This window comes from Neopelma chrysocephalum, unplaced genomic scaffold, assembly GCF_003984885.1.
Source record: "Neopelma chrysocephalum unplaced genomic scaffold, ASM398488v2 Primary Assembly neopelma1_96914, whole genome shotgun sequence".
NCBI classification, from domain to species: Eukaryota; Metazoa; Chordata; class Aves; order Passeriformes; family Pipridae; genus Neopelma; species Neopelma chrysocephalum.
Genome location: NW_020925557.1, coordinates 260,347 through 272,033, shown reverse-complemented (window position 1 = coordinate 272,033; position 11,687 = coordinate 260,347). Strand labels below are relative to the sequence as shown.

The window sequence follows — 11,687 nt, the reverse complement described above, 5'->3', positions numbered from 1 at the left end:
CTCTTTACCTTTCGTGTTGCTATATTACATTTGCTTTCTGGGCCTTGCCTGGCTTCAATATTAGGAAGAAGCTGTGCCATGCTAAGGCAGGAAACCCTGCCCACACACACACACTCACTGCCCATCACATGCCGCAAGGACACACACACCTCTGCCTGCACACGAACCGCACCCCTGCACTGCCCGCGCAACACCGTGACCAGTCCAGCTGGACCCAGGACTCACTGCAGGACTGACACATGCTGCGGGAACTCCACTCACACTGCAGAGACAAAAGACTGGAGAACGACATAACAGAGACTCACTCCATCACCAAGGACAAGATCCACCGTTTAGTTTCATGGTGGCGGTAACGCTGTGCTTCTAATAATTATTCTTAGCTTTTCCCACTTTTCTCTATTTTTCCTTCTTTCTCTCTCTGCCTTTTTCCTATAGTTAATAAAGTTGAATTATTGTTTGGATACCAACATTTGACCTCATTTGTGTCTTAATCTCACTTTCGGGTATATTCGAACTTAAAATTCCTTCCCGGATTTACAGATAGAGGCACACTTCGCCTCTCTGTACCTAAGTGGGTTGGAACACCTTCCCCTCACCCTTCCCTTCTTCCTGTGTTCAATTTCACTTCCAATTTCTCTAACTCCTCCTCCCAAGCAGCACAGCTGTTCTGCAGCCTTTTTTTCCCTTTCTTAAATATGTTATCCCAGAGGCATTACTACCATCACTGATTGGCTCGGCCTTGGCCAGCGGTGGGTCCTTCCTGGAGCTGGCTGGCATTGGCTCTGCTGGACATGGGGGAAATTTCTGGCAGCTGCTCATAGAGGTCACCCCTGCAGCCCCCTCCACTACCAAAACCTTGCCACACAAACTCAATACAGTACTGTATACAATGCTGCACACCACTGTGTTCAAGAGTTATTTTTAGCTATCAGAGTCACGGTTTTTCATGGTACACTAAAGTCTGTAGTGTGTAAAAATACATTTTGAGAACATGAGCTCTGTATTAAGCTAGATCTAAATGGAATTTAAAAAGAAAAAATAAGAATACCTATGATGGAATGAATCACGGACTCCTGACTTGATGGACAGAAATCGCCTTATTGCCCATGATCCAGGGGTTTTATCTCATTCACTTTCAGCTGGGAGTGGTTAAGCAAATTAAGACAGAACACAGCTGCAAGTCACACATCCATCACTCTCTCAGGCCGGCCCATCATGCACACCACACACACAGATCTTGGAGTTTCAAGTTACCCCTCTTCACATGCCCGCATGGTGAATCACAAACAGGAGAGTTCAGCTCTCCCTGGGAAGTAAATCATGGCTTAAAGAAAACAACACAAGGTCATCTGAACATTCTTCAGGCCTTTTTCACACTTGACTGCTACATCTCCCCCCTTTCTGTATTCAGCACGACGGAGGAAGACAGCTATCACTTGGCACTCGATGATTACGCTCAATGGGAAATTTGATGTAGGCACTGCAAAACTTAGCAAAGATTACTACAATTCACACCACGATTTACTTCTAGTTTACAAGGCATGTCATCTATCATCTAACCACATGATAGCAGATTCTAAGGCATCTAAACAAACCATTAATTAACTTGCCTAAATTCATGACTCTTGCAAGATGTTATTAGAGGCAGTGTAATCTACACAGATTCTCATTAATAAGGTGACTGCAACAGAGGCAGTAACTAAAGTAACTACTGCTGATATGATACAGAATAACTAAGCAAAACAGACCTTAGATGCAGAAAATATCAAGGTCAAATAAGCTAAAAGGATGTTGCCAGGGGTTTATACTGCACCCACTGTTGTCATGATACATTATACTTGCTCATCTAGAAGTTCGAGTCAATCCCAGATAATGCTGGTGTCACTGGTCATCTGTTCTCTCTTCCTGGCTCTGTTGTTCCAAGGTATCACCTGCAGGCCCTGGATTTCTGGAAGTGGATTCTGCAGTTCGTCGTTCCAGCTCGTGATAAGGCTGTATATATTTAGCTGGCAACCACATAGGTCCTGCAGGAAGAAGGACACATGCGTACCCTCTTCTCCAAGTAATTAGCTCAACAGGTCCTTCCCACTGATGTGTCTCAGGATCTTTATACCAGACCTTTGGTTTAGATGCTGAAAAGGGTTTTGCTGAAAAATGTCGCTGTACTGCAGTAGTTGGAGAGATATTGTCCTGCATATTCAAAAAATTTAAAACATACAGGGTTTTTTGTACCCGATCACGCACTGAGGTTAGGGTTTCCCCCCTTTTTTATTTTCCTAGCATCGCTTTCAGAGTGTGATGAGTACGTTCCACAATAGTTTGGCCCATGGGAACATGAGGGAGACCAGTAACGTCCGTGACTCCCCAGTCCTGCAAAAAATGCAGCATTGAAGCAGCCGTGTAGGCAGACCCATTGTGTGTTTTGATAGATTTTGGCACACCCATGACTGCAAAAGCAGCGAGCCAGTGGCTTCAAGTGTCTTTAGCTTTTTCACCTGTTCTAGCAGATGCATGAATGTAACCAGAAAAAGTGTCAACTGTAACATGTAAGTATTTAAGGGTCCCAAAGGAGGGCACATGTGTAACATAAGTTTGCCACAGTTTGTTGCTTGAAAGACCTCGTGGATTAACTCCTCCTGCCGTGGGTAATGCGGCAAATATCTGACAATCCAGGCACCCACGAAGGATATCCCGTGCCTGTGTTCTTGTTAAATGAAAAGATTTCTGTAAAGACAAGGCATTTTGATGATAAAAGGAATGAGACAGACGCGCCTGTTCAAAAAGATTCGGTACCATAGCTGGCATGTGTCAGAGATGGAAATGGTTAATGATTTATGCATTCCAGGAGTTTGCAGGTTTTTGACTTTTGCATTATACCTCGGATGGACAGTTGGGCCTGCCCCTCCCTCCAGTGAAGAGCTGAGCTTGCAGGCTTTTGATTTTTGCCTTACACCTCTGATGGGCATTTGGGCCCATCCCCCCCTCTACCAATCTTGAAAGGCGGGAACCAGACTGGACTCAAAAACTCTGCGTAGGCCCAGGGAGAGGTTGGAGGCTCGAGACATGGCCCGTGACACTAATCATGGATATAATAACTCATAACTTCGTGGAGTGTGAGGGCTTCCCTCCTTCACCCCCAGCAGATGAAGGTCACCACTTCAACTGACAGACATGGAAGCGGCAACTACAAAATGTCATCGCTGGACCCCGTGGGCAGTGACTATATGCATCTTTCCACTCTCATATTTTCTTTCCCTTACTCTCCCTTACCCTTATCCTGTCTTTCCTTTCTCTCCCTTATGCATTTTCCCACCCCGAAGTTATCCCTATGCCATATTGCTACAAATGATATAGATGACAACACCCAAAATGCTACCATGCCTCTTGATACAAAATTGTTGAAATAAACCTTACCAATATATGTTTTCAGACACCGATTATTCAGTATCGTTTCACTCTAATCCACCCCAAGGGAATTATTGATAAAAACCTGAGTTACCCCCTCTCCCCTTTTCCTGGGACGGGTCGTAACAGCATGGTTAACTTATCTGCCACCGAATTACCTTCTACGATTGGTCCTGGCAAGTTGGTATGAGAACGAATATGACAAACAATGATACCTATGATACCTATGCCATATTGAGAGTCACAAACAATTTTTAAAGCTTGGTCACTGAATAACTCAAATGATTTTATAGCCACTGAAAGCTCAACAATCTGTGTTGATACAGAAACCGTAATCACTGCTGATTGCCAGGGAGAGTGATTATCAGGCTTCCATACAACAGCACCCTTTCCCATCTTGCCCGAACTGCCAATAAAAGCAGTGATGGCATTAGCTATTGGAGTCCTGGAACAGAGATCTTGTGGTTGAAAGGGTAATTCAGATAACGACTGTAGAAACCTGTGTCTCGGCAGTTGAAAGACGATTTCTCCTAAAAAGTCAGCAAAGGCAATCTGCAAAGATAAAGATTGCAAAAGTAAACCATGAAAAACATCTTTCTTGAAAGGCAGATAAATTACAGCTGGATCCAAGCCAACCAGAATCTGGCATCGTTGGCACTATATGGACGGTATCTTAATAGCAGCAGTTAATTCAGTGATGGTTGAGCAAATTTTTATGGTGGTACAACAGTCCCTGCAACTTTATGGCTTACAGATAGCACCGGAAAAGGTATAAAGAGAAGCTCCATGGAAGTATTTAGGCTGGAAAGTTTTTGAAACTTGTAATAGGTTTGGGTAGTCAAATAGCACTTCCTTTTCCTGGGAGGAACAGGATATTCCATGCCATGTTACGTCAGCCCAGCTATTTAAACAGTCAGGAAGAAAGAGATCACTCTCTTCTTTTCCGGTTGCCAAGCAAGGCGGTTTCAGGAAGAAAGCATCGGTTGTTTGGGAAGTACCTTTTTTTTCTTAGCTCTTTTTTGTATACATACTGCCTATAGTGCCTATCTTTGTGTAATATAAATAATCTTTCTTAGCGATTTCGATTTCTCGTAGTTTTTTTTCTCCCTTCCCTCTCTCCTCCCCCCCCCCTTCCTCCGCAGAGATGTGGGCGCAGGCCCAGTGGATACCTGGTGTTCAGCCAAAGTAAACGACAACAATTTTGGTGCGTTGGCCAGGAAAACTGCCAAGAAGGATTGTTTATAAGACAACTGCCTCACTTATCTGTTTATACTAAGTCGAGAACATATAGCAAAAACATGGCAATTCGCCCAGTTCTTGTGGGATACCTGTAATTTTACTAACAGTTCTGATAGGGTGTGGAACTTACCCCTTAAAAAACACAGAAGGGAAAGAAATCAACCTTTTTTGTCTTCTTGATTTTGACATAGAAGGCATGGTAATGAAAGCACCCGCGATCCTTACTAATCCGTACTTAAGTTGTTTGTCTCTATTACTGCTTTTAACCAATGCTCTTAAAACATTATGGGGAGTGGGGAAGGTAGTGTTGTTTTTGTTGCCTTGTGCCAGGACAAAACCAACTTTGAGAGAGAATTTCCTGAGATGTTCTCTAAAGGGGCCAGTTCCTGGGTGGCAAGGGATGTGGATGAATTTAGGCAACTTCTCACCCTGTACTGGGGCCTGGCCTGTGCCTACCGAGCTGCTGTTCAATATTCTAAAAAGACTATGACTGAGACAGGGACCCAAACCATGACATCTGAAGTCACTATTGCCCCTGTAGTGAAAAAGAAGACATGGATAAGGAACTCTGCAGGACCTACAGGCCTACCTCCATGATTAGTAAGGGAAGAAGAAGGAGAAGTATCTACCCTGTCCACGCCTCCAAGAGAAGAAGAGGAGGCAGGACAAACAGCCTGTGATCCATTAGAGGGAGCGGGAGCATTTCCACCTCCACTTCCACATGAGAGAAGCAGAGAGGAAACTAGACAGGAAAGCAAAGTTACCCAGTCCCTGACCCCATCAGAACTTCAGGAACTGCGGAGAGATTACAGCCACCAGCCTCGTGAACGAATTCTTACCTGGATGCTCCGATGTTGGGATGACAGGGCTGGTAGTCACCTGTTAGAAGGTCATGAAGCACGGCAACTAGGATCTATTGCCCGAGATTGTGAAATTGAACAGGAAATTGGAAAAGAGAGATTTATTAGCAGTCTTTGGCTCCGGATCCTCTCTGCTGTGAGAGAAAGGTACCCATTTAAAGAAGATCTAATGAGCTCTACAAGAAGATGGACTACTGCAGAGGAAGGCGTCCAGTACCTGCGGGAATTGGCCATGCTGGAAATGATTTACGGTGACCCATGTGACCCCCACTACCAAAATCCAGAGCGTGTTCCTTGCACGCTGGCCATGTGGAGAAAAGTAATTCAAGGTGCCCCTGCATCATATGTTAATTGTCTGATAACACTATATCATCCAAGGATGACTGAACCAAATGTGGATACAATGTGTATCTGGATACAGAGTATAGCAGAAGGTGTGGAAGCCTCCTCACTCTCCTGGGCTAGCAAGTTAGATTTCAGAGACAGCTCCGATCTCCGACACCAACGCACCCACACTAGGGAGAGGATGGAGAGGGCTTATGAATGCCCCGAATGTGAGAACTGTTGCAAAAACAGCCTAAGAAAGCGGTCTCGGTCTCCTCCTGCCCCACTCAGGAGGAAAGGAAACCCCAAGAGCAGGCCACGCAGTGAGCTATGGTTCTTTCTGCGTGACCAAGGGGAAGACACAAAGAAGTGGGATGGTGAACCTACCTATAAACTTGAAGCCCGGGTATGAGAATTAAGAGGGAAAAAACCTAGTAAGAAGGCCATCCACGTAGTTGATGCAGAGGCCCTGGAAAGAGATCAGCGACCTTTGAGATGCAGAAAGACTGAGGACAATTCTTGTGATCCCGGTGAGGAGACCTTTAGCTGGGCAATGCAAGGATCAGACAGTGAATACTCTGACCAAGAACAATAGAGAGGCCCTGCCTTTGGCCAGGAGAAGGAAAGAGATGATAGGGTTTACTGGACTGTGTGGGTTCGATGGCCTGGCACATCGGATCCACAGAGATACAAAGGTTTAGTAGACACTGGTACACAATGCACCTTGATGCCATCAGGGCATAAAAGCACCGAGCCCATTTGGATTTCTGGAGTGACAGGGGGACATCAAGAATTATCAGTGCCAGAGGCTGAAGTGAGTTTAATGGGAGACAAATGAGAAAAGCACCCCATTGTGACTGGTCCAGAAGCCCCTTGCGTCCTTGGCATTGACTACCTCAGGAGAGGATATTTCAAAGACCCAAAGGGGTATCGATGGGCTTTTGGTGTAGCCACAGTGGCTACAGAGAAATTTAGACAATTATCTACCCTGCCTGGCCTCTCAGAAGATCCTCCCATTGTGGGATTGTTACAAGTCAAAGATCAACAAGTGCCAACGACCACTACAATAGTGCATAGACAACAGTACCGAACAAACCGAGACGCTGTGATCCCCATCCATAAAATGATCCGAGAGCTGGAGAGCCAAGTGTATCAGGGAGGATTCCGATCATACTGAAATCTGAAGCCATGACACCATTGAAAGCTCAACAAAACTGATATTTATTACAAAGAAGTGGCTGAAGTAAACGGGAACCCGAGAGAAAGAGAAACCAATGAGGAAATATGACACCCTACTCACTCAGGTGTCATTCATGAGGTTATCTTAGCAACTCCGAATGCCATAAAATCCTCTGCAGCGGCTGTGTTTTTCGGAGGGTTAGCAGGCTCACATGTAGCAGGCATCCCTGCTAAAGACAACTTAGTCCTTTGTGTGGAGCAAGCTTCCCCAGAAAGTCAACTGTCTGCTTTTATACAATCAACTGAGTACGTCTGCCTAGGCAGATGCCAGAGATTCTCAGTCCCACCCCCTTGGTTATGCAAGTGCATCCCTTCAGCATATGCATGAGAACTTTGGAATTTCCTTCCACATGTGCAGTATGCTTCGGGGGTCTTTCCTAATTGAGTCGGAGGTCATTACTTCCTCCCCTCCTCTTCAGTTTCTCCTTCAAATGTCCTTGGCAGATGATGAACCTTTGAGGCAGCTTGTGCTCCCTCATAAGCTGCTAGGATCTCCTTCTCTGTTGGGATGTAGTTGGTTTCAGATCCTCTGTAGGCACTCAGCAACCTTACAGGGGATCTGTGGTTCGTCAGGGGAAAGCTTCCAAACAATTGGGGTAGAATATTCCTTCAGCACCTGACCTATCTCCTCCCATGCTCCCATCCAATCAGGGTGATTTATGTCTAGGGCAGGCTGTTGGACTGTGGCAGGTGGTTGGACCGTGGCAGGTGGTTGGACCGTGGCAGGCTGTTGGGAAGGTTCCTGGGTAGAGTCCCAAGTGTCTGGGGTAGGTCTTGGGGCAGTTACCAAAGACAACCTCACCCTGTCTCTAAATGCTGGGTAGACCTCAGTGAACAAACACAGCAAAAACATCATCAAAAATAGAATATCTTTAACATCCAGGGGAAAATTCAACCCTTCAGAAGCTACTGTGATAGGGCCATATGAGAAGTGGGTGAAGGGTTGGGAAAAAGCATTTGCCTGCGTTCCTCCCCCAAAACAGGTACTATTATCAGTGAAACCCCAAGAATAGGAACCTGGGTGGTGATAGTAATGCAGTTATGTATATATATTCCAAAAGAGAACTACAGGACCAGAATTTTTCAGCCACTGGTACCAATTTACAAACTTGATAGCGACCACAACTATTGCAGCCATGGTGTCCATCTTTAAGCAGTGATCTATAAATGGTAAAACCATATACACGGCCATATGGGACCACATGATGCCTAATGGTGTCTCTATATGCAATACACAGGTAAATTACACAAGAGGGGTTATTCCTTTTCCACCTTTCCTCTGGTCAAGCCGCACGTTGTGTGCCAGTTAAAATGTCTTTGTTTAACAAGACACAAATGTCCATTGGGGGGGCAGAAAAGAAGAACCAACCTCCTCCCTCCACGTTATTACAACTTTGAAATTAAGAGGCTTCAGGTGAAAGGTGTGGAGAAGGAAAATAACAGCTCTTTATTAACAAAACTGAATAAACAAAAATGGTGCAACCAAAACTTTCAAAAAACAAGGTCCTAATTCCCCAGGTGGGGGGACCCCGTGGCAAATCAGGGGGATGGAGGGGGGGCTGTTCCCGGTGGCTCAACAACTGCTCACAGCCACATGAGCGTTGGTGGCTCCACGGCCAACAATGAAAGGGGTTTGGTTCTGGGATTTTTTTCCCACCAGTCCCAGAGCTATGATCCTTGGGTCAGGCAGCTGCAAGAAGATGCTCTGATAAGGCAACCCCATGGTTCAGGGTGTAATACCTCGTGGTGTCTGTCAGGGAAGGGGGGAGGGAAAAAAAACTCATGGGAAAAGAGGGGTGGAGGCCTAAACCAAGGGTGGTTGCCTCTCTGTTGGTCAGTGGACAGCAAGTCCTACAGACAAAGGGGGGTCCGAAGCCTGGCACTGACTGGTTTTAAAGAGAAACCTCCCCCCACTCCCGTGCTGCTCTGCACGTGGCCCTGCTCCTTCCCTCTTCCAGCCTCCCCTCACCCCAGAAAAAACAGATGGAGGGGTGATGGAGGGGAGTGTGTGATTCATATTGGGAAAAAATTTCAACATCTCTTTTCAAACCTATAACAGCCTGGCACATTATAGGACTATTCATCATACCCTGTTGCCAATGCCTAAAATCTTTCTGACACAGTTCTACACCTTTTAAACCATCTCTGGCTGTTAAATAAGACAACCTGACTGTATCACTAAAATAGAGACTTTATTCTGCAGTCCTCTTCATCACCCGGAAAGTGGTGGAATGGCATGCAATGTTTACATTAAGGCATTTTTATCACACCTAGCACAAGAATTTTCAGGCTACTGGGAAGGAGGCATGCATGGATCTATTTTACACACTGTTACTCACGGTTTTCAAACTTATACACTCAACTCAAACTTTTTAACAACACACAATTATTGCTAAATATAAATCGGTATATATTTCTTAAGTGGTGTTAACTTAAACAGTCTCTTCTTTCTTATTTTTAACTTTGGTTGCAGGTGTTTATCACAGGTATCCTTCCGTTGGAGTTAGCAGCTTCTTTACTCACTTTCACAGGTTTCCCAAGGCCACTTGATGGATTCCAGCATTATCTCTGAGGCCTCTTGCTGGGCAGCTGCTTCAGGCTCCCTAGCCTGAACACCTGTTTGGTTTCCCACACCCTGTGGCAACACTACCCATTGATATCATTGCATGGGCATTGCATTATTAATCACAGGCAAAGAGAAGGCAAAATGAGCACTGTCCTTGGGATGTAACAGGATTGTGAAGAAGCAATCTTTAAGATCAATGATAGTGAGAACCCAGTCCCTGGGCAACAGGGTTGGCACAGGAACCCCTGGTTGTAACGGTCCCATAGGCTGCAGTATAGCATTGACAGCTCTGAGATCATGTAACGGCTGCCATTTCCCATTCTTTTTCGATATCACAAAAATGGGAGTATTCCAAGGACTGATAGATGGAATTATGTGCACCGCATCCAGTTGCTGTTGTACGAATTTATGTACCTGGATGAGTTTCTCCCCTTTCAGGGGCCACTGATCGACCCAAACCAGCTTATCAGTTAAACATGTCAGTTTGATCAGGGGAGGTTTTTCAGTGGCCATTAGCATAAATTTGAAGGCTGAATTACAAGCTGTACATTCCTGTGCAAGTTTGGAGCTGGCTTCCCACCAAGTCTCCAAAACTCGACAACAGGGTCTACTTCCCAGAAAGGGAAGGAAAAAAAAACCAAACAGCCAAAGCTATAGCAAAAAATATATTTTACATATAAAACAGATATATACAGTGAAAAAAATATATACCTATAACCCCAGAAACCCTAAATAGCTTCCTAAAAGGGAAGAGGGGAAGGGAGAAGGGAAAAAGGACAAAATAGGATGAAAAGGGACTGAAACAAACCAGGTATACACAATCTAAAAACCCGGTAACGAGTAAAATAAAGAACTGGCAAAATCTCACCACTTCCCTTGAGAGAAGCAGGACGGCTGGACGCGGCCCAGCACTCTCCCCTCATGCGTGGCAGACAACAGCAGTCATTGTAGGCCTCAGCTCCAGATAAGCCAGACCGAGACAGGGACCCACTGTTCTCGAACCTTCCCGGAAAGGAAGAGAGCGAGCTCTCTCCGATCAGCTTTATTTATACCTCAGATTACGTAAAGGAATAGCATGGAATACTTCCTTTGTCACTTTCCTAGTTCCTTCCTGGTTACAAACTGGTCTCCAGGAAGGCCTAGGGTGAAAACTATCACAATTCCACTGCTCCAGCAAATCTCGTCCCCACAGAGAGATTGGAGTGTTCAAAACGAAAGGCTGAAACCAGGTCATCTGTCCTGGACTGCGTACTTGTAAAACATGCATGTTCTGCTTAGGTATCTCAATACCCCCGATTCCCGAAATCATATGTTGTGTATCCTTCAGCGGCCAAGCCGCAGGCCAGACTCAAGCCGAAATTATGGAGACATCTGCCCCTGTGTCAAGCAATCCTGTTATATCCCTATCCTTTACGCACAAAGTTAGCATTAGCTGCTGTCTCATTATTTCTACCGCCCAGTTTATTTGAAGATCGGTGCTACCAAATCCACCCTCTCCTCATTCTTGTGTGTTGCTATTAGGGACCCAGAAGGGCATCAATAACAATTGAGCTACTCACTGCCCTTTACTGAGTACAGAAAAGCCAGACAAGATAGTGAGCATTATTTTCACCTCCCTTTGATAGTCTGAATCAACAAGACCAGGCAACACTAAAACACCTTGTTTTGATATGCTGGATCTGCCAATAATTAATCCTGCCATGCCTTGGGGTAAGGGTCCCCATACATCGGTGCCTACTAAAACAACCTCCATAGGATTATTAAGAGTTACTTCTGAGGCAATGACCAGGTCCAATCTGGCGCTGCCTGAGGTTGCTGCTGATAAATCAGTGACGCGGCATCTGGTGTCTTCCTTTCCCATGTTTGGAGAGGAACCCTGTAGATTTGCCAGGCGCGGGGCTTTGCGCCCCTCTTGGAGTTTCCAGACAGCAGGTTACCAATAGAGTTGAACTGAGATTTACACTGATTAATCCAGTGATAGCCTTTGTAGCACTGAGGGCATGGCTTCAAAGGTTTTTTCCCCCCTCTCCTGATTTTTCTTTTGTGGGCAATGC

The 11,687-nt window shown here is 45.4% G+C and overlaps 1 long non-coding RNA gene across 1 annotated transcript; it reads right to left on the bottom strand.

The window, feature by feature from the left end:
• Window positions 1–216: 216 nt before the first annotated feature.
• Window positions 217–10,556, bottom strand: LOC113960811. Its single transcript, XR_003532106.1, has 3 exons — window positions 10,546–10,556; window positions 4,338–4,340; window positions 217–300 (listed from the first exon to the last, which is right to left on the bottom strand). It is a non-coding gene; the product is annotated as an uncharacterized LOC113960811 (long non-coding RNA).
• Between the last annotated feature and the right edge of the window lie 1,131 nt (window positions 10,557–11,687).